Source organism: Magnolia sinica, chromosome 16 (genome assembly GCF_029962835.1).
Source record: "Magnolia sinica isolate HGM2019 chromosome 16, MsV1, whole genome shotgun sequence".
Taxonomy (NCBI): domain Eukaryota; kingdom Viridiplantae; phylum Streptophyta; class Magnoliopsida; order Magnoliales; family Magnoliaceae; genus Magnolia; species Magnolia sinica.
The window spans coordinates 4524770-4551581 of record NC_080588.1 but is presented as its reverse complement, the minus strand read 5'-3'; positions in this window follow the sequence as shown (position 1 = coordinate 4551581).

Sequence of the window (26812 nt, the reverse complement as noted above, 5' to 3'; positions counted from 1 at the left end):
AGGCCTTGGTTACGGAAAAGGAAGGGGTTAGGTACCCTTTTCTGGCCCTACAACATATTGTCTCTACTATTCAAGATTTTACGATTTCTTTTTAAGAATCAAACAGAATTTTAATACTTCTACATCAAGCCATATTGTGTAGGGTAACAAGACCCTATGTAGGTAAAAAGAGTAGCAAAAAGTAAGATAGTAGAAATATTTCATGTGTGAGTATATTGTGGACATCTTTTGAATGTGCTGAGTAGAATACATATTGATTTGAGATAAGAGAAGGGCAAGGGAAAATCAAACCCCATTTTCTTGATTAAAATAAATGGTTGGATATCCTTGATTCCAACCATACTCTTTACCTTAATAGTTTCTTCTAATTCAACTGTTCGTGCTCTTCGTTGGGTAAAGTAACAACACACTCGAGCCTTTTTTGGAGCTTACATGAGAGCATAGTTCGTCTTGGCGTATATAGCTTTGGGTTGGAGATAGCATGCTAACTTTAACTTAACTCACCACAGCCTCCAACTAGCCAGATGTGCTCTGGCAACTTACACTCCTCTTAATTCTTGGTTGATTGTCCCATTGAATAGCTTATTGCCATATTCCTTAAATCACTTAGAACCGATAACATGTAAGAGTCATAATCTTAACTTGAAGAATTTGGCTTACTTTATAAGGCTTCTTAAAGGCTACTGAAAGTATGTGATGTGGGATACGTCCATTAAGATTCATTGGGTCTTGCTCAGGCTAACATAGGATCCACTGAGTTTACCTAGGGACTTATTTTATGGCTAAGATATGATTAGATTAGGGACTCATTAAGTAGTTTTTTTTTTTTACTAGTCACGCTATTTTAAACGTTTTAATTGATTTTATAAATCTTTTGCAAGCATTAAAGTTTTATTTTAGTTATTAAAATATCACACTTGATAATGATTTGATGGTGTAGATCTAATGGTCTATTACTTGATTGGCGTAAGATTTGAGTATATGGTGGATGATTTAAACGATAGAAAGATTAGATCATGAATACATGCATTAAGTCGTTTAATAAACTTTTGCATAAAAAAAAAGTTGCTTAACAGACTTCCCTTGCAATAAGGTACAAATAAACTCATATGGTAATGAAGCACCATACATGTGTATAGTCTTGAACCCTTACCCCTCTTTTTATACAGATACTATCTCATAAAAGAACCCATAAGCTTGAGAAGCCTTGGTCCCATTTGGTTGTCACTTGAAGTGAGAGAGAAAAGAGAGAATGAGAGAGATATTTCAATCTCCTTCCATCCTTCTCATCTCTATCACACATAGGGACGTATAGGTGCACTTAGTAGATGATATGGGTGTCTCTTGTCTCGTACTTGAGGGGTAGCGATCGGTTTTCTCACATCTCCTTAGATCGAGAAGAGACCTCTTTGTCAGAACATTAGCATCGACAATCGACTTTACAAATTACCTATGCGATTCGATGCTAAAGTATGATTTAAACTATCCCTTTTGGTTTTGATTGTGAGAAGAGTATAATGTAATTGCAAACAGGTTTTGTACTGAGCTTATGATGTATTTGGACAAAAAAATATGGATTAGCCCAATTTTTATATCTACTCGAGGTGCAATTTTGCATATGGGGCTTCTCAACATTGGAATGCTATATATTTAAAACTAATGTATCTAAATATCTTAAGATTATGGAATTATAATGTTTGAAAGAAAAAGAAAATCTCCATCTCTTGTTTCCACATATGATTACCCACTCCTAATAGGGATGAGCAATTAAAAGTGCAAAACAACATGATAATTAAAGCAATTTGATCAAAGAGATTTAATCAGAGGACAAACAATCAAAGGTGGACTTCATGTGGTAGATGGTCTAGATTAGTGAGTATACTATTTGTAGTGTTTGTAGCATGAATAATATAGATCATCCTTTTCTTATATAACTATTAGTTAGATAACAACGATCATCAAAGAAATAGATATATATTTTAAGATTGATGGTCAATCAAATGGGAGACTTACTAGTAGATGGTTTGGATCAGTCATCTGACCATTTGAAGTATGATCAATATAGATTATCCATTTCCTTAGCCATTGATTTGATGATTAGGAAGTAAATTTGTTAGAAGGATCGACAATCGAAGGATGAGACCCACGTGATGGATAGTTTAGATCTATAATTAGGTATCTGTGATTATGATTTATCCATTCTTTTCTATTGGTTGGACACTCAACATCCTTTAACCAGAGTAATTTTTAAGAGGGGTGAAAAATCAAAGGCAAGACCAATATGATGGATGTTAAGATCCACACTTGGATTATTTGTAGCATTTTCGGTATGGACTAATATCAAATTTCCTAGATGTTTATAGCCACGTGACAAGTATCGAGCTGTATAAATACTTTTGATTGAAGCTAAACCAAAGTTGAAGAGTAGTTTTAATCTAGTTTTTGAATGGGGTGTCTACGATGCTAATCATCTAATCAATGGTTGGAAAAATGAATAGTACATGTTAATTATACAACAAATGGTCTAATTAGTGATGTAGACCACCTATATTGAGGGTTCCACCTTTGATTGTCTCTCTCTTAAAAAATTTACTTTTGTCTGATGATCTTAACCAGCCAAGTCTCAAAAACAAACGACGGACCGAATCAATAGATTGAAGGGCCCGCTAACATGATTCTATCCAAAATCACCATGGTATTGCAAAACTCAAAACATGCATTATTTCTAGCGGGTCACCTCCATGTCTTAAAAGCATGGATAAGCTATTTCTGAAAGCTCCCAGCCGCAACGCAAAGATGACCAACAAAATGGATTGACATGCCCATGGCCTATTTAACCGGATCTCGGATGCTCCCGTATGGTATCTGAGAGTCGTGACACACTCCCCCACTCTAGTGGTAAAAAATATCCACAAAAGGCTTGCCGAAAGGATCCCCGTTATTATTTAGAAAGAACTGTCAAATCTGATTAGCTAACGTTAGAATAGACAACCGATAGAATCAAGTTGTGCACCGTAACTCCCATAAGTCCTAAGACCACCATACTATAGACACCCCAACTTGATGATAAAAAACTTATCAGAGCATCATAGGAACCTTAAAACACAAGCCTTAAGTCCAAGCCCAAACTGAGGCCCAGTACAAGCCCAAGCTCAAGCCCACATAACTTTACGACCATGATAAAGAAGAAAAGACTAGACCACAAGGGAATTAGCCCCCACCTGAGACCCCTATAAAATATGGGACCCATCCACTTGGCAGGCAGCGCATGAGGATTCTCGCAAATTTTTCTCGTGGGTTAGCTGGGGAAGGGAAAAACAAACTCTGCCTCGAGAAGCCCACTTGGGGTGAAATAAGCCCTCCGCCCTTAGTTTTGCTCGAAATTATGTCTCTTGCCATTTGATCTAATCATCTACATTGAGTCACGTAACACATTTATTCCAACAGCCAATCACAGCCCTTAAAGCCTTCATTAACCCCTAAACTTCAAAAAAACTACAAAAAAATGTCATCCAAAACACCTATAAATACTCAATTTCATTTCATTTTCAAACTATCTACCATGCGCCCCCCACTCCTCATTCACTTAAGTCCATTCATCCACCAAGGAGAGAGGAAGAGTGCAAGGGAGGCAACCCTTCTAGCCTTAGCTCGGCCTAGCCAAGTCCTAGCCTTAGCCACCGGAGCCGCCGAAAGGTCAATTTGGTCCACTCAAGTCAATCATTGTGATAACCCGTTCAACGACTCACCCAACTATGATCAACTCCATCCATACTTGCATCCGCATTGTGCATCATCATCTCCACTCCCAACTCACTTGCTCGCCTAGTCGGTTCGAGTGTATGCTTTGCCGCTTACCAGTATACCGAATCTTGCCCATCAAAAACTCAGATTGACCACACTTTCGATTGCTTCTCCAAGTGGGTGAGTCCAAGTAGAGAAGTCTTTCGTGATCCATCACTTGAAGTAGGCACCACGTCGTCATACCATATTACATATACTTCATTGCATCATTTGTAGTTAAGAGCTAATCTAATTCCTAGTATTTTGTCTTGTCCTATAAAATAGAGACCGCACATTTGGATGGGCAGAGAAGGTTTCTAACACCTTCCTTCTTTTTCACAGTAGTCCCTTAGAATTTTCGGTTGCAGATCATGAGTCATTTTAAGATAGCGAATCCCTTCGATTATCTGGCTTAGGATTTTTATGGGGTCTAGTCGACTGTGGAAATTTAAGTAACTGCCTAGTGGCGACTCTAAGTCAAATATACATACCCTAAGTCACTAATATACTCAAAAGTCTAAGAGAGCACTCATGAGTTCAATCCACCTATGATCCAGTTCCCACACATACACGTTAACTACTACCCCAAAAAAGAGCAATCACAAATAAGGTCCTTGAATGACCGATTATAGGAATGCACTATAAAAGGCAACCGTAAATACCTTAATAGTAAAGTAAGCCTATTGCAAAAAGAAAACTTATGAGCCTAAAAAAAGCCAATTAAGGGTTGAGTTTGCATGATTATATTTCATGTAACATTAAGTTCTTGATCACATAGATCATAGTTCAAGCAAATTGGCTGCTAAAAAATTCACTTAAACTTGATCTCCAATGCAAGTATTCAAAGGTCCAATATAGAAATCCTATGTCCACGGCACACTTACACTTTCATGTATAATAAGGGTGAAGGTATAAATGATGCCAATTGACTCTCGATAGTGGAGACTGTTAATCTTCACCTAGTCAGTCCCCTCATATAGGATTATCATATATCCTATAAAATAATGTTCATAGATGTGTTCTAAGCATCCGTGAAAGTCATGACAAACTGAGATCTATAGACTAAACTCTCCTCAGTCAATGACTATTGTGCCCAATCTCAATTTATCAGGGATTACAAATAAATATCTTCTCACATACCCGTATCATAGTAAGTTCAGGCAATACTAGATATCAACTAAGACATCACATTGTCCATAAAAGGACCCGTAGTCATTATATCATTTGCTGATGTCGGCCCTTATCACATCCATAAAGCTAGTGAATTGGGATGCACATTGATTTTTTAGGACACATTTGTGGATGCTTGATGATTAGATCAACTTGATTTTTTAACTTTATATGATATTCATATTGGGGTACTTCTCTCAGGCATGTCGGATGCTATGAATGAATGCAGGTTACATACTAACTCAAGAATGCTATAAAGTAAACTCTATGGGGCCCATCATGATGTATGTGTCTATCCATGTTAACAATCCATTTATGGGGTCATTCTAGGGCGTGAGCTTAAAATTGAAGCATATCTAATGCTCAAGTGTACCACACCACAAAAAAATAGTGGGGATAATAACATCCATCGTTGAAACCTTCCTAGCGCCCATGCATGTTTATTGTCATCCAACCAATTCATAAGGTCAGACAAACATCGATGAAGGGAAAACACAAATATCAACTTAATCCAAAACTTTTGTGGCAACTAAGAAGTTTTTAACAATAAGCATACAATTCCATTTCCTATGGTGTGGTCCACTTGAGTTTTGGATATGCTTCAATTTTAGGCTCATTCCCTAAAAATGAGCTCAAAAACCTACTCATTCAAAACCTTTGCACACATGTCATGGGCATCTAATCTAAATAGTACATGTGATGAGGAATCCCATGAAACCCAAACTGAAAATTTTTCAACTTGATCTAAAATTTTGGTGGGCCATAGAAAAGAGAAATGCAAATCAAGGGAGGAAATTGTTTTCATTTTTATGGCCCACAAAAGTTTTGGATCAAAGTAAAAAAACCAGGCCCAAGAGGTTTCATGAGGTGCTGCTTCACTTGGACCGCTCAGATCTTGGAGTCACATCACATAATGAGTTTTCCAAAAAGTTCTAATGAGTTCCGTGTGAACTGGTGCATAGCTAAGCATTCCGCTATATATATATATATATATATATATTGTGTTTTCACTTCATTTAAGTGGAAATGACCTTATAAACTGTTTGGATGACATATAAACATTTCGTGCATAGTCAAGTAGAAATGCAAATCAGTGAGGTAATATTTTCATTTTATCATGCCATATATTTAATAAAATAAAACTATGGCTCAGAGGCTTTCACAGTCTTTCACATGAATGGTTCGATTTGGCACTCTCACATCACTATTATGGTCTTCTCAAAGTGTCAGTGATACTAAAATCAGCAATCACGTGAGCTTGAAATGATATATATATATATATATATATATATATATAAAATGCCACCTCAAAGTTTCCATGGTGAGTTGTGGCCCACAAGTGAGCTTTGCAAATACCCCAGTCACGATCCATTCCATGATTAGTCTCAACAATCAATATGATGGAAGTTGGAGCACACCAAATTCAATGGATGGTTGATCTAAACTCCTTATAATCATTTTTAGCCAATCCTACCCCTTTCACCCTCAATTATCATCCTATGTTCTTCCCAAGTTCTTGTTTTGATAGCCATTAAAAATCACAGTGGACCCACCAAACTTTTATATGTTTTAATGGTGTCTTCACATGATTTTAGATGGTTGGCCGACTTGAGTGGTTAATTTTTGGGGTACCCATAATTTAAAGGGACCCATCAAATGCATGTGATCATGGGGGTATGTGTATACTCAATATATAATACCTATTATATATATATATATATATATATATATATATATATATATATATATATATATATTGTGTTTTCACTTCATTTAAGTGGAAATGACCTTATAAACTGTTTGGATGACATATAAACATTAAGATAAATTCTAGGAAGGTTTCAACGGTGGGCATTTCTTTTCCAAAATTTTCCTTTCATGTGGCCCACTTGGGTTTTGGATATGCTGCATTATTAGTCTATTGTCTTAAAATGAGCTCATAAAACAGATGGATGAGGTGAATTTTACACAAACATCATGATGAGCCCCACCTAGCATCCCATTGCAAGAACTTCATGGGAAAGCTTTGGCAGGAAATCTGCGTTCCACCATATGAGCCTATTACACCTGATTTCAATGCTTTTTTGGAGAAAGAAAAAGAAAAAAGACAAGGCATAAGCCCCAAGCACATTCAAGGCATTTTAAGTAGGATTGTGCTAGCCTGCATAGCATACCAGAAATCCTATGCGTATGATAAAAATGCATCAGATCTAACCCGTCTATCAGGTGCGCCGTCACATTTTCACCATGGATCTTAAGATTCAATCAAATCCAATACTTGGGTGGGTCACACCATTGAGAAATGTATAAAATCATTCTTAATACCTCTAAATTCACGCGTTGTGGCTCACATGAGTCTTGCAAATTTATCCAATCATCCTGGTCTGTTACATCATATGAGTCGATTGGATAGCATAAAAACTCCACAGTGGAACCCACACAAAATTTGTACCATTTTAATTTTAATTGTGGGACTTTCCATCTCAACTGTTTTCCATGGTGTGGCCCATCCGAGTGTTGAAACGACTTGATTTTGTAGCCTTAGAAAAAAAAAAAACCATGGCCGCCTGATGGATGGGGTAAATCTCATCGACAAAAAGTCGTTCCATCAACGTTAGCAGGAGCATGGGAGTGGATTAGGTGTTACCCGTGGGGCCTACCTTGATGATATGTTGTATATCCACGCCGTCTATCCTTTTCTCCAGCACATTTTAGGAGGTGGTCCAAAAAATTAGGCAGATCCAAGTCTCAGGTGGACCACAACACAGGAAACCATTGTGATTGAGTGCCTCACCATTAAAAATTCAAATATGCCCAGCGTTAGGTTTTTGTATTTCTTTTAAGGGATATTTGTGAATCAACCCCTCACGTTTGTAATAGTAATTGCAACCAGCCCTCTCTAAGTTTGGAATATTGCAAGTGTCTCCCATCTAATTTGCAAATTGCCCTTCATAGCCTGTTAGTACTCTTATGTATGATAAATTGTCCTTTTAAGTTTTAACCCCTATCTCAAAGGGAGGACTGTCAATGGTCTGGGCTAGTCCATTGGCTTTTTGGACTTTGCTTCCGGTCTAGCTTGGGATGTAGAGTCAGGATCCTTTGGTTGTCACAAATTGAAAACTCATATTTGTTATGCTCTAATTAGGCCACATCATCACACACTGCATTTAGTGTCACACTGCTGACAATGTCAATGATGATATGGACCAATCACCATACAGGAAAATTTGTTACACTACGATTGGCCCACATCATCACACGTTGCATTTGATGTCATAGTGCTGACAACATCAATGATGATATGGACTAATTATCATACAGGAAAATTTGTTATACTTTGATTGGGCCACATCATCACACACTGCATTTAATGCCACAGTGTTGACAACATTAATGATGATATAGACTAATCATCATATCGGAAAATAGGATTTTACTTTTTGTAGCAAGCAAATGATACAGATTCGACTTGGGAGTTAGGCTTAGGCCTGAAATTTAAGTTCATTTAATAATTGAGGTAAGCTTAGGTTGTGTTAAGAGTTCATCAGCTATGCCTAAATAGAATTTTAAGGGCATTGTTGTATCAATATGATTCATGATTGGAGATCTTGCACAAAAGAGGTCGGCTGTGATTATGTTTGGGCTAGACTCGAACCTGGATCAGGGTCATGCATAATTATCATGGGTTGAGCTTGGTCTTATTTATTTTGATCCATCACAAGCCCAATTTAGACTCAAGGTTGGCTTGAACTTGGCCCCTTGATAGGCCTACGTGCATAGAATTAGTTTTAGACACGTGGGCTACCATAATTCATATGTATCATATAAACCCTTCATCACTATCGCTCTGCTATCAAAATGAAAAATCTTAAAAAACAGTTTGATCCAACAATTAGATGATCCACATGATAAGGTTAGAGGCTTTTGTGTGCATGTCACTCACTTGATGATTGGATTAATTAGAATTTTTTGGCATCTAATATTTATGGTGGATGGACCCTAGTAGATTAGTTAGATATCATCTACATACAATAGTGGGCCTTACACTAGTCAAAATGAACTCCTAAGATGTGGCAATCTTATCATTTGGTAAAATGTTATTTATTTATTGTAGAATTGACGAATCATCTATGCATCAATAATAAAGATTTCATAGTCAAACATTAAATACATACGTAATTGGGAGGACAATCTTGATACTGTGATATCGCTAAGAATGAATCTTGATCTTCCGCATCTCACACTATTGAAGAATTTTCAATGGAAGTAGAATTTTCTCTCTTATGTAAGTGATAAGATTAAGTCATGTATTTATAAAAAAGACGCAGAAAAGTTTACCTATTACAATTTTCTCCTCTAAGATCTTCACATTATAGGTTTTTATATTTGACTTAATAACCGTGTATAATATGGACTATAATTTAAGCATCCCGCTCCACAGCTGTAATAACACCCACTAAATCGCTCAATTCAAATAATTTAACGACCAGATCTAAATCAGTGATCACGTGTCACTCACCTAACAAGAGTCTGGTAGAAAATTAATCTAACATTCATAGCAGGGATAAGCTACTTATAATAATATAAATTAGAGGGAGCTATTTACAATTAGTAATAATGAAAGCGGGTACTTCGCAATTATCCCTTTTAAAAGTTACGGAGGCATTGCTTGTAAAAGCAGAAACCAGGAGACCTTCTACGAAAATTCCTTATAAAAGTGCCACCACGCTTTTTTGACTCTGGAGCTCCTCGTTAACGGTGCCCTAAGGAGGTGGGCCCCACAGACAGCTCACATCTGACGGCTCCAAGCCCCTCACGTCGTTTTTACTCTGTAGTTTTAAAGCTGTGATGTTGCAGGAAGTGACACGTGGCAAGTCGGGCTGTGAACCATCGAGATGTTATATCCATTCCGTCCATCAGCTCATTTTACGACATGAACCTAAACAACAGGTAGATCAAAAACCCAAGTGGACCATAACAAAGAAAACAGTAGGGATGGATACACTCAGACCGTTAAAATATGTCTGGGCCCACCGTGTTGATTAGATTCCATCCAATCCGTTCACAAGGTGATTCTCATCTGGATGAAGGGAAACCACAAATAAAATCTGGATCTAAAACTTTTGTGACCTCACTAAGATTTCAACAGTGGATGTTGAATCTTCACTTATGTGGCTCACTTGAGTGTTGGATCTGTCTAGTGTTTTGGACTACCGTCCTAGAACGAGATGAAAAAACGGATGGACGGCGTGGATATAAAAAATAATAATCTTGGTGGGCCCGCAGAACCTTGGGTTACAGGAGAGCCGTGCAAGTCGCGTACCGTTCTGTGATTGGCAGTACGGCGCCAGAACACTACCCGACAGAAGCCGCTTGACGACGGAATTCCGACACAAAAACAGACGATAGACTTTTGATGTCTCATGCCTAGCTTTCGAAATAGTGTTACGATGCATATATCTTACAAATGGTCCACTGTTTTAGTAATCCAGACCGTTGATCTTATGGGGCCCACTTTGGATGTGTAATTTCATATAAAAAAATATTCTACCCCTAAAATTTTCAACCGTTTTTTCACTGTTCTTGAATAGACGGTTAGGAGAATAATACAGCATGGTACCAGTAAAAATTACAAAGATTTGGTGGTTAGTATCTTTGAAGATTTTCAGTATATCTCCCATCAATTTTCTTTTTCACGCAATATCAACGGTCTGGATAAGAAACCAAAGGACCCATTTGTAAGAAGCGACAACATCAGACTGCACGGTTCCTAGTTGGGTAAAACATCCACATCGGTAGGACGCAGATTGCAAACTGACACTGCATGGCTGCTGAACGGTGCTGTATGGGCCCCACCATGATGTATGTTTTTTATCCACCCGGTCCATCTAGTTTTCCAGCTCATTTTAAGTGTTGAACACAAAAAGAGGCAGATACAAATCTCTAGCAGACCACACTACAGGAAAACAATGGTGAATGAACACTTACCGTTAAAAATTTCTTACTGGTACAAAAGTTTTAGATCAAGGTGATATCTGTGTTTACCTTCATCCAGATCTTGTAACCTAATTGACGGATTAGATGGCGAATAAATATTACAATGGCCTATAGGAAGTTTCTAAAATGGTAGCCGTTCTATCAACATTATAGGTGTACATGAGTTGAACGGAGTCAAGCTTTGAATCAGCTCGGCCACTTGCTGACCCAGCTTGATCTCAGCTCGGCTCCGTCCTTGAGTTTGATTGGCCAGCTCGGCCAAATTTGGTCAGTAATACAGGCTAATTCAAGCTGAGTTCACCTGTGTAATATTTTCACAAACACATTGACCTGCATGTAAAACAATAACAATGGTTTTATAGATATTTCAACAAACACCTTCTAAGCAACAAAAAAATCAAGGAAAATTAGTATTTTTTCATATACATACCTTCCTTGCCACCAACAACACTTGGTTGGGTTATTTCCTCAAACACCTGGTGAGTAACATCAATATCAAAGTAATCAAGTCACCGAACTGTACGATCTGAGTTCGATTTAAGTTGGATTTGATCCGAGTCAAGTTGAGATCAGGTAAGCTCAAACTCGGTTCAAAATTTTTGCGAGCTCAAAAACTAGCTTGAACTCAGCTCTAAACCGAGACGAATGGAGCTTTTTCAAGCCGAGTTGAGCAAGCTAACTGATCTAACTAGGTTTGTGTACACCTGTAATCAATAATATTTTCCTATGGTTTGGTCCACCTGAAATTTAGATATGCCTCGGTTTTGGACCATGCCATACAATGAGCTGGAAAACTGTTGGCTGCACATCAAGGTGGACCCCACGATCAGGAAAACCGCCACTCTAGACGGCACATCAAGGTGGACTCCACGATCAGGGAAACCCTGACTACGGTGTTACCGGGATAACACCTGTAATCCGCTAGTCTCGGAAGCGAATTAGGTGTTACCCGGGTAACACCTAAGTGGGTGTCATCCCAACCGTGTGGGGCCCATCTTGATGTATATTTTATATATCTAATCTGTCCATTTATTTTTTCATCTCATATTAGGTTGCGATCCCAAGCCATAAGAAGATACATATCTAAGTTGGACCATACCATGAGAAACAGTAATGAATGACCATTAAATACTTTTTGTGGGCCATAATATTTCTTAATCAAGCTGATATTTGTATTTTCTCTTCATCCAGGTCCTCTTTGTATTATCAACAGGTTGGATGGGAAATTAACGTTACAAAGACCTTATGATGGGCTCTTTGGAATTTTTAATGGTGAGGCTCAAAATCACCATTATTTCCTGTGGTGCGGTCCCACTGACGTTTGGATCTAGTTAATTTTTGGGATCTCGGACTAAAATGATCTGGAGAAACGGATGGACGGTGTAGATATAAAACACATCATCAAGGTTGGCCCCTCCGTACCCAGATAACAACTAATACGCTCTCATTAGTCTGCGTATGAGATGGTTTGAAATACAAACATTCGTTTTATATGGCTACAAAACCATGTGCAACAAAAAGCTGTGGGGCCACCTTCGTTTATACGCGACATCCACTCCATCCGTCCGTCCATCCATTCCACCATTCCAGCATATCATGTCATGTCCGGAGCATAAAAATCAGGCATGTCCAAAAGTTAAGTGGAGTATGACAAAAGAAAAGGTAAGGACGGATGACCATTCAAACCTTAGTGGGACCCACCGTGATGTCGAAATGTCATCTAACTTATTCATTACAAGAAGCCCACCAGGATAAAGGTAAAAACAAACAAACGATCAGACAAATATCTATATGATCCATAACTTCGTTGGGCCCCACTGGCTGTCTACTTTCATCTTTTCTTGTGTTGTATTCTACTTGAGTTTTCTACTTAGTTTTATTTTCACTTTGCTGAAATGAGCTGTACAATTGATTAATAGAGTGGATTTTATTCAAAAATATCATAGTGGACCCAGTACCTATAGCTATGTGGTAGGTTCCAAGATGAATTATGATTTTCCGACAAAAAATTAGCCGTTAATCTTGTGGGTCAATTGGAGTGCAAATCACTAATGTGGAATTTGCCAAAATTAACGTAGCACTTACGCATGTGTATTATAAATAAGTGTTTTGCTCACCGCCCTATTCCCTATATTTATAAAAGTTTAGTATTAGGTGATATCCCTATGAGGATCTATATGTAAAGAGGAACGTCCTATCTAGGGATCTATAGAGCCTACTTTGCTGTTTATGTTTTATTCATGCCGTCCATTCATTTTGACATATCATCATGGGACATGAGCCAAAAAATGAGGTAAATTGAAGGCTCAAGTGGACTACATCAAATGAAGGGGTGGGAATTGAATTGCTACCATTAAAAACTTTTAAGGGTCTATCATGATGTTGATTTGCCATCCAATCTGTTCATAAGGTCACATGGACCCATACGAAGAGAAAACAAAAATATTGACCTTAATAGGTTTTGGACCACAAGCTTTCAATCCCCTACATGTGTGCTACACTTGAGCCTTCAATCTTTATCTTTTTTGGACTCATGCCTTAAAATGATAGGTCAAAATGGATGGATGCCTAGATAAAATATAAACATCATGGTGGGCCCCATAGAGCCTACCAGAACAGTCATCTCTAGCTAGGTCTTAGGGGGTAATACCTAATTCGTGCCCATTAGCAACATCCTTAAACCCTTTGAATTACACTCGGGACATCCGATCATCGATCCGGACAGTTTATTAAATGGTACCATTAAGAGTAGACCATGTGCAAGAATCATGCTGATCGGATGATCCTAACCATTTAAATGGGAGCATTTTATTACAACAATCTATAGTTTACAACCATAGATCACATTATTTAAACAAAGTGCGACTTTGGGATCACATGCAATGCAAATTGGGCTATGTCCATCGACGTAATTTCAAGATGAAGATTGGACCTATTTTTTTGTCTCCACTTAATTTTGACTGTCCATTTTCTATGTTATAGATTGGATGCTTAGGACACCCAATCAATATGATTTTTGCACATTACTTGCTCCTAGTTATAGGAATGAATGAATGATTTAAATTAATGAAAGTCACCGCACGTGCCATCTAACCGTTCAGGGATGCTGCTGGTGTCATGGGGGTTGTTAGCAAAATCTTATAAATAAAGAGTTTTTGCAGATTCCCACCTCAATGATGGAGTATTTATAAATACCCACGTAAATACAAGGTTTGCAGATAAATACATTGTTAATTTGCTATTAGAGTAAATAAATAACATATTTCATTAATTTTTCCTAACTTTCATTAGAAACGGTTAGAAAATAATGAAAATGCCCGCATAAAACTTACAATAAAATTCCCCTAGGAGGAGTAACATTAAAATTTTTAATTGTGGCTTTCAATAGTAAAAATTGAATCATCACATCCGCTACTTGAGGAAAATCATAACATGGATGGCTAGGACTCTCCAACCTCAAAGGTTTTTGTTCTTAATTCATCCTCCATGAGGCTTAAGAAATTGATGGCCATGATCATTAAAACTATAAACATATATATTTTTTTTGTTAGCTTGTTAGTACACAGGGTGTCAGTTCACACTTCACTGTTAGCCACCCCCACTAGGGAATCAATACCAAGACCTGATTGTTGAAATGAGATATCTTTCACTCAGTCTACCACTTCAACTATGGATTAGGGTGTTACAAATAAATTTTATATATATGATGATTCTATCAGATTGATTGTGAGGATTGCATGGATGGCCTAAAAAATAATTCCCTAAATTTACAAGGGAAGAGAAGAAAATAAGAAAAAAAAAAAAACGTAAGAGAAGGTAATAACCATAAATTAATAATATGGTTATTTTCAAATATATTATTTTACATGGGTATTGGTAAATACCCGATAGTAAGGTGGGTATTTGCAAAACTCCAAATAAATAAATAGTATTGACTTTTGAACCAATAAATCCCATCCGACGAAAATACCCCTAACTAGGGGTAGGTGACTAGCGGCATCTTTTGCTGGTGGCCATGCTTTGGCTTCCAGGAGGGTATTCTGTCTTTTGTGGTGTGAAAATTACAAGTGTGAATGGGAGTACCTGGAACATCTCAGGTGGTGGGGCCACCACAAATTTTAGCCATGAACGGTCCTCGTTCACTGAAAAGATGATCCTAACCACTATAAGAAAGAACTTGAATGTAAACCATTGAATGAATTTATCCATAGATCCAATGGTGAGGATTGTTGTGCCAATTCAGAGTTTGCTCATGGCCTATTCACAGAGGGATCTACCCCTTCAATGGTTGCGATCATTCATGCTCATGGCCCACCTGCTGGACAATAATCACGCTTGTAGAACTATCTCAACCGTTGATTTCATGGAGCTAATAGAGGTGTACTCGAGTCGAGCTTGGCACAGCTTGACTTGGCTCGGCCACTAGCTGACCGCAGCTCGAACTCGGCTTGGATCGATCCTTGAGCCTAACTGGCCAGCTCGGCTCAGTTCGGTCAGCAGCTTGGGCCAATTCGAGCCAAGTTTGAGCCAATATCAAGCCTCCACAGCATTTTCTCAAACACATAGAGTTCATCTTCAATTTCTCACAAAATGAAAAACATCAGCATCGGTTCACAAGTATTTCATCAAACACTCGGTATGCAACATAAAAATCAAGATACAAGGGTATTTGTTTCATATCCATACCTTCCTCTCACCACCGGCTGACACTTCATTAAGTCATTTCATCAAGTGCTTGCTGAGCAACATCAATATAAAAATAACCGAGTCACCGAGATGGTTCCATCCGAGTTCGATTTGAGTTGGGGTTTGAACCGAGTCTAGTCGAGCTTGGGCAAGCTCAAACTCGGCTCAAAATTTTTTTGAGCTCAAAAAATCAGCTCGACTCGACTCAAACTCAGTTTCAAACCGAGCCGAATTGAGCTTTTTCAAGTCAAGTCAAGTGAGCTAACCGAGCTAACTTGATTCGTGTACAGCTCTGGGAGCGAATGCAGTCCATTTTATAGCCCTCATCTGGATGGTCGAGATTGTTTAATTAGCGTAATTCTGATTCCAAGGTTGATTTAGAGTCTTGGGTCACAAGCATTCAATTGAACTTATGTTGAGCACGACTCTAATGCTCGCACTATTCTAATCACGCATGTTTGACCGAATACGGATTGTTCATTAACATGTGTTGTTTGACTAAACAACAGCACCATTTTGTTGTATACGAGAAATCCACTCTATCCACTATGTTAGAACCCTTATGCTCATAGTCTATACTAAAGATCATGCTAATAAAAGACTGGCTTAAGCCAAAATAATGGTAACAACGTAATGCCTGAAAACTCATAAGTTCACGAATTGTGGTTCATTTGACTTCTGGATCACGTTGATTTTTAAATACTTCCTTCATTCTTATGAGCCACACCTAATGAATAGTTTTGATGAAAGATACACACCATGGTGGCCCTATGGTACAAACTTATAGTTTGTCCCCTATCCCCATTGTTCACTGTGGTGTGGCCCAAGTGAGTTTTACATTTGAGCTAGGTTTGCACCTGAGCCTGGAATTTAGGAGCACACATGATGGACAGAGTAGATGTCAACATAGTCGACCAAATAGCTCAGGTGCTTTATATGCACGTCAAATAGGTGTTGTACATGATAAAAGGTCCTCATGGAACTGGCTAAGACATTCGATTGCCGACTGAAATTTCCTACAACACATGTTTTACATGCTGTGTAGAATACTTAAGTGTATGAGGCCCACCATGTTACATATGTAAATTACACTCCATCTATATGTTAGATCTTAAGACAAAAAAATAGAAAAGAAGCCACATCCATACTTATATGGCCACACTACGTAGAACAAGGGGATAAGATGCCAATCATAGGCTTGTGTGCGAGGCCACCATGGTGGCTATGGCTCATCAAACCCACTAATCAAGTGTAACTCACCGGGATGAAGAGAGAATAAAAAAATAAATTGATACGAACTCAGGTAGGCTACACCGTAAACTTTGCAGTTTTAAGAGCAATTTTGCATTGTTCCCATTGGTATGATGCATGTGAGTTTGTAATTGGGCTTATCTTCTATTTGTATGGTGATTATTGTTCTTGCCTAATGACCTAAGTGAATTTCACATATATAACATGATAGGTTCTATAGGGCTTTAGTGTTTTTTGTTGGGAATCTGCGGAAGCAGACATAGATGAATCAAGCAAGTGTATTCCAATGGCACAATCAAATCCAATCATAAACACTCTGAATTTAACGTGGAAAAATCGTTACAGGAAAAACCCATAGCATAATGTGACAGTAATGCAGTATAAAGCAATAATTTATAAGAGATAGACATTACCCGATTCAAACAAGCTTCGAATCTCCCCAAGGTATGCTCTTGAAACCCTTATGAATGAATTTAGAAATCCTAAAACACCTCTCTATGTCCCCAAGTCCTAATTACTCCCATATATATAGCTTTTATGTGAATTACAATTGAAATCAAAAACAAATCTGACACTTACGTAATTCTACGTGCGCGCTCGATGGCACCTTTGATGACAGTTTGATGTTCTGTTGATGGCATCAATAAATCACTAAAATGTTCTAGCAAGAAAATATGGATTTTCTAAAATTTGATGGCATCGAGCAGTCTATCAATGGCATTGACAGACTTTGTTGCTCACAAATTTAAGACATCAGCAACATTTTATGCATTATTGTGCAGAAAACAAGTGTTGTAGAGGATTCAGGTCTTTATAACATGCCCTCATGGTGGGGATTGGGCAATGTACTTGGGTTTCAGTTTTGATAAGTGGGGTTCATTTTTGGATAATCATGACCATTAGTCTATTATTTCCTGCCATGGATGGACCACTTCTAATATTTCTTTCTACATTTTGGAAATAATATGACAATAGCTTATATTATCAACTTTGATATTTACTTGCATGTTGATATGTGCACTTGTGATGTGCGAGTAATGAGCACATAATGTGACGTCATCAAGAGAGAAGAAGAAACGGATAAGAAAAGGTAAATGGCCTAATTAGAAATAACAGAAAAGTTAACAAGTGGAGGCTTTTTTGACTTTTATAAAGGCTTGTTGGAATGGCTTTATTTAGGTGGGAGCTCTGATGGAATGAAAACATAAAATGGGATTGGTTGGGGGCTTAAGGGAAAGGGAATATTACTTTTTGTCCAATAAATCATCTGCTTTGTGAGGAGAAAAGAGAACATCCCATCCTATTGGTGTATAGTAATCGTATATGATTCTATATATATCTTAAGATATATTTTTTATCACTTGTAACTTAAGTTTCAGCAAGCTACAATATCACATGTCACTCGTACCTTATGTTTTATTAGAGCCCATATAAGATTTGGGTTGTAACTAACATCTTATTTGGGAAGAAATCCGATAATGCAGAGCATGAAATTTTCATGCTTCTATATATTATACCGCACACGTGGCACATTTATCACAGTTTAAACCATGTAGTGAGTGGTCTTTGCAATGATCTTAGAGTAATTAAAATTGAGAATGTATTTTAGAGTATTCTAACCTTCTAATGAATGAACTATTTTTTTACATTTAATGTTATACTATGTGATTAATTTTTTCTCAAGAAGAGCTCATTTTCATTCCACTCATTTAATAGTTTATATCATCCAACTAATGTTATAATATCCTTTAAAAAATCACGCACAAGTAGGTGCACGAATGCTTTTCTATATATGTATTTTAATGAGCAGATTTATTTTTATTTTTATTTTATAAAGATCCTTAGATAAAGGTACATGTACACAATCTTAGACTTACAATCATACTATAATGAATTTCAAACCTCATACATCCTACTCTTCTTAATCGTTCATCAAACCAACCATTGAAAGAGCTACTCATTAATAGATAAAGATACTCGATCGACTACTTCACTTTTGCACCACCCGATTATAGTGAATTAACCACTAGATCTTCATATATGCTCGTACATACCTTGATTCATAATTTTGAACCATTCATTTTGCTCTTTACCCATGTATATTCCTAACTTACCATCAAGATAATGATTTAAGTTCTTTACTCTTGTGTAAATAGACATGTGCATACTTCTACATAACCCGCACCTATATATCATTACGTGCTCGATTAACAAATAATCCAAACCATCAAAAATACTCTTTACAAGTTGATTTAGCTATCCAACCGTTCAATCTCAATCAGGACCTATAAGTCATCACTAATAAACCAAGAGTCTATCTCATCGATTTACATATGATCATCCTTGAATCTGAAACCGTCGTCTTAATTTCAGTACACTAAGGAGTGTTTTACACCATTTATGTCCAATTCTATGGCGACATACACACCATTGATCGTCTAAAGTTTTTTTTACAATGAATACATTCCTACTTGACATGGAGACTAAAAAAACGTATTTCTAAAAATTTGATCGCAATGAAACTTTAAATAATGCTTAATCCACCTAACTGAACCATACATCTTTAATCTCGATGTCACGCCCCAAACTCGGAAAGCGGGCTCACAAAATTCCCGATCGCCGAGTCCAGCGCCGACAGCTTCCGTAGTGCCTCATTTTCAGATTTCGGTACTCACATATCAGATTCCGATCCTGGGATCCTACAAGGAGGATTCTCAATATGACTTCTTTTTTAAAAAAAATGGAGCATAACCACAAGCATAACCAAGTCACAAAACAACGTCACCACATATCTACTATATCAAAAACTTTAAGTACAATGTGGGAAGGGAAATACAGGGTGATCAAAACTCCAAAATAATCGAACGTGCGCTCCTGCCTCAGCGCTGCTGCGATCCAATGCTACCTGCACGCAACGGTCCTGCATAAGCTTACAAAAGCTTAGAGGGTGGTGTAAGTGTGTGCGCAAGGCAAGCACCAAGTGTACAATATTAAAAAAATATGAAAATATGTGGTAAGTCCATGAATGCTATTAACTGTACCAAAGCTATATGATGTAAGGCATGAATGCTATCGGCCATACCAAGGCCATGCGATGCGAGGCCTATGTAGCCAAATGTCATATGCAAGATGTGAAGCAAGCATGTCAGTACTCATCCAGTACACATATCAGTATAGTTCCTCTCTGGGATATCACCGGGGTCTAATACACTTCACACTAACTGCCTCCTCCTTAGCTGCACAGCCAAGCAAGTGGAATAGACCTCACTATCCGCCTGACCAGTAGTCTGCCAATACCTACCCGGCTCATCGATAACGGACTCATTTGCGAGTTGGTCAAACTCAGCCTAGCTTATAGCCCCCTCACTCGGGCGGATAAGGACACACCCCCTTCCAACCGACCACGACACAATGAGAGATGCGGCCTACTGGTATTCGGCACTCGGGCGCTCGTGTATCCACTCGATCTAAACGTTGGAGCAACTCCTGGTACCAAAAAGGTTCTGGGACTTTCACCTAAGGACATATTAAGTGCCCACGGTGTTAGAACCAAGTATTTCTGGTATTCGATACGGTCATCCACGATGTGCCTATAGAGCTATGACTCTGATGTCGCTAGGGCGTACAATGATCATGACATACAAATGCGAGATGCATGAATCACACCGTCAAATCATGCAGCAATCTAGCGCATACCGCGTAATCATGTGGAGCACTCTGTCTTATAAGGAGTCTCGTAAATGTTTCAGCTTAACTGGCTTATGCTATGATTAAACATTCCTCATATCAAGCATACAAATGATGCGTATGGGCATGAGTCGTGGAGTTACACTAAGCATGTTATAAGGTGATGAACTATCCTCACAACGAAGGTGGGCCTAGATGGCCTACGCACAACAAGTATGGGCCTATCAATGGGCTCTAGGGAGATTTATAATGCGGATATTAAACCAACATTATTCTTACAATGTGGACGTCAAACCAACATTGCTCCCAAGGCATGGCCTGCCATAAAACAACATTACACAAACCATGGAGGAATCACACATTGCAATGGACCCTAAGGACATCCCGTTGGGCCTCAGATACATCAAATGGGCCGCCTCATATGGGCTTTATATAAATCAAGTGGGCCGCATCAATGGGCTTATGTACATTGCAATGGGCCATATCCCATGGGCTTTTGAATACATCACAATGGGCCTTGTAACATAGGCCTCAAATATATTAAAGTGGGCCTCAACAATGGGCCACAAATACATCAAGACGGGCTTAATCACATGGGCCTTATGTATATCAAATGGGCCTCACCAACGGACCCTAAATGTACATCAAATGGGCCACAACCAAATAAGAGTGGTGATAATAATTTTCACCATTTAAAGTTCCTAAGGCCCATCATAACATATGTTTCCCATCCAACCTGTTCATAGGTTATCATAGTGATAGATGAAGTGGAAACAAATATCAGCTTAATAGGGAACTACTATGACCCTTAGAAATTTTGAATGGTGGACATCATTGTCCACTACATTAAATGTTGGGGTCCACTTGAACTTTAGATCTGACTTATTTTTAGTCTCAAGCCTGTTAAGACAAGCTCGCCAAGTGGTTGGACAGTTTGGATGCAACACATGCATCAAGGGTGGGGTCCACTGAACTATGGATCTGACTCATTCTTTAGCTCATGCCAAAATATGAGCTTTCAAGTGGCTGGACAGTTTGGATGCAACACATGCATCATGGTGGGTCTCACCTTCCAAGTGTGGACGGTGTGGATAAAATACATAAATCAGGGTGGTTTCCATCGTCCACTGCTGTGGACGGTGTGACTAGAACACATACATCATAGTGGGTTCCACTGTCCACTGCTGTGGACGGTGTGGATAAAATACATGCATCTTGGGATCCCACGTGCGGCCCACTATAATGTTATATGCCGTCCAACCTGCTGACAAGGTCACGCTGACTTGGATGGAAGGAAAAATAAATTTCATATTGGCCCAAAACTGCTGTGAAGACCCAAATGGGTTTCAATGGCAGACGGTTCAACCCCGCTATTTCTTATGATGTGGGCCACCTGAGCTTTAGATGGGGCTGATATTTGGGTGGGGCTTACTTTAGGAAGGGGCCCACCCAATGAACGGGTTGGATGACGAACAAACATCATGGTGGGGCCCACGGCTGGGACCGTGGGTCCCTGCCCGTTTCACGATGACGCCAGCAGCGTCCTACTGCATAGCAGCAGCAGGCGCTGCACCTAATTTTTTATATTTTTTTTGAAATCTCTTTTTTTGAAGTTTTTCGTGTGTGGGGCCCGCATCGGAAGAATCCACCCCATCCACTGCTTCCCATAACCCAAGACAAGCTAAACAAGCCCAATATTCAATATATTTTGGGGTGTGGAAACATCATGTGGATTTTTAACGGTGACAGATACTATTTTTTATGCTATGGCCCAACAGAAAGTCAGATTGGCCCCATTTTTCGGCTCAACGCCTAAAATGGTCTGGGGAAAGGGATGGACGGTGTGGATTGGGTGCATACATCAAGGTGGGGCCTGCACAAGTGGTCCACTCAAAAGCTTGTTGAATCAAGCTTACATTTGGTTTCATTTCACGACCAGCGTCTCTGGATGCTGGACGACTTGGCCATAACACATGTATTTAAGGTGGGCCACCAAATGCACGAATGGTGTGGATACAACACATATATGAAGTGGGCCCCACCTTCAAATGGCTTGGCTAAAATACATGCTTCATGGTGGGGTCCATCCGGGTGGGCTACACGGCCACATCATCACATAAAAAGAAATGAAAAAGAGGGGGAGAGAGAGAGAGAGAGAGAGAGAAAGAGAGTGGGACACATGTGATGGAGGGCTCCGCCACTATGAGCCCTCCCTTGCAAACAATCATACTTCAAGTAGGTCTCATTACACGTGGACCCATCAAACCAAAAATCAACGGTGGAGATCTTTTCTCCACTAAATGTAAGGTCTAGATGACCCTATCCATACAAGGAAAAGAAACATCATGATGGGGTCTATGGAGAATGACTCCATCATGGAATGATCATGAGGATCAAGGTGGGTCATCGGCCATATCTTAGGGTCCAAAGTGAGATCCATACCATCGATCGGTAAGCCTCACTCGGCCCATCATAAAAACATGAAACTAGCCTATAGAAGCACCCACCATTCGATCTTCTTGGTCCAATGGAAATCCGATCTCCTTGTGTCTCACTTTCATGGTGGAAGATGAGAAATGAATGGCTAGGATGAAGGTTTTTGGGATAGGAAGTGGGCCACACAACTCACACTTTTTCTCTCATGGAAGAGCTTGGACGTATGATGCTTGTTGCTTGAGAATGAGAGAGATGAGAAATGTAAGAGAGATGAGAAAGATGAGAGATGTGTGATGGATGTGAGTGATGGGTGAGGTGATGGTGTACTTAACATGTATGGGTGTGTAAGAGAGAGAGTGAGAGAGAGTTGACTTGGTGGTTGCTTGACTTGGGGAGAAAGAAAGTATGGGTTGTATGTACTTGACATGAGGTGATTGATTGATTGATTGATGGGACATGTTGTAGAGATTCTCTTGGGATTGTAAACGCGCGGCGTTTTCTTCGAAATAAACGCCGACCCACATCTCCCTGTCAAGGTATCGGATCGGTATGCAAGACGCGGTGTTGAAACCGCGGCGATGGTGCGGTCACAATGGTACAAGTCTCGGATTAAGCCGACTTAAATCTACAGAATACGACTTAGGGTCACGCGCAAACATCGATTATAGGTCGCGAATTGCCGGACTTCGATGGGAAGGATCGCGGGAGTTGATGGAACAGTACGGACTAGGATACGGGTCTTACACCCGACATTTGGATCATAAGATCCATCATCCATCGAATTTTGTGTCGCATCCATTAAATGATCCACTTGAAAATCACTCAACGACTATCTTTACAATCCGTAGATGACCCTAATGAACCTAACAGTTTCCACCTCGCATCTATCCACATCTAGACATATTTATGAGGTCTAGAGATCCGCTAGGAAAAAATTTCATGCTCCCTATAGTTTCTAAATCCATAGGGTGTATCATAGTAGCGCGAACAACTTACATGGTACACCCTCACTTAAAGGAAGTTTGACATAACAATCGATCTGAAAGGCCAATCATACACCTTAAACACACCGAAGAACCCTTATGAACCACGTAGTCGTAAATCAAAAGTCAACTTATTATGTCCGTCTGATCAAGATAACTAGTTCAAAATAGATTTTGATAAATCCAAACCATATGATGATTGAACCACTGTATACTAATGCCCTCGATTGACCCGCAACTCTATCCTGACTAATTCCACGTATAAACTTGTTCCAACATGCACCACATATGTGTACATGTTAAAAAAATACACAACTTATGCCAGCAAGCAAGCAGAGTTTGAAAGGGAAACCGTCCTATTTTTATCTTCTGAAAAAAACTCACTACGATCTAGGAGGGTTGTCTTCACCTAATCTAAACAAACCATTGGAAACTATCTCAGTCATTCGTTTGCTCCCGATATCGTGTGGAAGGTCTGCTTGCAATAAGTGTTGGATTCAGTGGATCCGTGCGACATTCGGGGAGAATTTTTTAATAAAAATTCTAGTTAATCCATACCATTCATTTCGTGGGCTCCACCACTATGTTATAACAAGTTTGAAGGACCGAAAAAAGTATATTCAGAATGTTAGAATTATCATCTTCTTCAATTGTGAATTATGACTGAAACTCTTTGACCTTGTGACCCACAGATTAAATGGATATCATGTTTCAATTTTAAGTTTTAGCAAACTTCTTGGGGTCAATCAAAACTGTTAATGACAAATAGTTTAAAGAAATACCTACCATATCAAAATATGCCATTGATGAGCATCATCTTCTCTGATTTAAAATTAGAACCGTTCGATCTGGGTAAGATGAGATCATAAGATCTAAAATGACTATTATATGGGCGACACAAACACCATTCAATATCTGATATCCTAAATAAGATCATATCTAGCATTAGAAAAGAAAGGTTGAACATATACAGTGTTGTCGGAAACTTGCGCTCGTAATAATAATTTGACACAAAGTCCTCTTGTGATCGGGACTTCAAAATGCTAGAAGTTCTATAATAATTTTCTCCCTAAGTGTGAGAAATAACATAACAAGAAAGAGGGAATGAAAATAAAAGAAGAAATTGTGCAAGAGAGAAAATGATCGGGTCGACTCGCCAGATGTCAAGTCGAGTCAAGTTGGGCTTAGTTTAGAGCCCTAATTGGATGAGAGTTTGGAAGAAGAAATAAGGAAAGAGAAAGAGAGAAACAAAAAGAGAGAAAAAGAAAAGAAGAAAAATGAGGAAAGAGAAAGGAGCTGAGTTAACTCAGCGAGTCGACCCACTGAGTCGGCTGAGTTCAGCTCAAATTTGGGTCCATCTGACTCAGAAATCTCGCTGAAGGAGGCATAAATTGGGTTCAGCACCCAGTTGTACCGTTTTAAAATCAAGTCACACTGAGTCATGTAAAGTGAAGTTGACTAAGGGCTGTTTTCGAGTCCAACCTTGCTGGGATTCCTATAGAGAGAGAGAGAGAGAGAGAGAGAGAGAGAGAGTTTAGTGTCTAACAGAGTCATTTAAGCATCGAGAGCCACTAAGTTACATCATTTCACAACCGATTCATCACTGCATTGCGTTGAGCTGAGTTATACTTAATTTAGTTACCATTTGTGCCGAGTTCGGGTTGAGGATAATGACAAATAGGTGATTGACTTATTGCATGAATTTTTTCTTGATTTTTTTTTTCAATTTATTCAAATTATATAGTGTTGAATTTAGTTTGATTTACAACGTTACATATTTCAAGTCCTCCCTCATTTTTTGATTTAGTTAACAGATCATTTCTCTTATACGTCTCATTGACTAGTAGTAAAACTTAATTAATATTACCTTTAAACTTGGATCTTGCCCCTTTTACGAAAATAGAAAACATGAAACACTAGTATTCATAACCTCTGATAAAGTTAGAAATTTTTTCTTTGATTGATTTTGAAATTTAAGAATTAATTGTTGAATTGTTTCATATAGATATTACATACCTCATATGTATAGTGTGTTTAGGTTTGAATTATAGAATGTATTGTATGCATGAAATGTGCTTTCATCTTCATTACATTCATATCATTACTTTATTTGAATTTATTTTTAAATGGATGATTAACTCGGTTATATGGTTGATTTGTTCATCGACGTGCATGATCGATTTACCGTCTCATTGTACTAGTTAAGTGAGCATGGTTGATTTGTGATAGGTTCCTAACATCTAAAAGCATGCGAATCTAATCATTGAGCATGGTTGATTTTCTCAGTTAGATCAGTGATGTATGGTTGATTTATTTATTGATGTGTATGGATGATTTTTTAGGTGAGCATGATTAATTTGTTATAGGTTCCTAACATCTAAAGGCATGTGAGATCTAATCATTGAGCATGTTTAATTTGCTCAATTGGATCAATGATGCATGGTTGATTTATTTATTTGCAAGCATGGATGATTTTTCACCTCGTTATATCGGTTAGGTGAGTATAGTTGACTTACAACATATTTCTAACATTTAGAGGCATGCAATGTCCTTTAATGTACACATCTTGTCGGACTGGTTAGGTAAGCATGGTTGATTTGTGATAGGTTCGTAATGTCTAGAGCCATGCAAGATCGTGAAAATAAGGTTTTATGTACACGACTCATTATACCAATTAAGTGAGCATAATTGATTTGCGACAGGTTCCTAATGTCTAAAGGCATACGAGTTTGTGGACATTTGTTCATTTAAATTTATGATATATTCATCATAACATACATTATATAATGATCATCATACTTCATTCATGAACTCTTTAT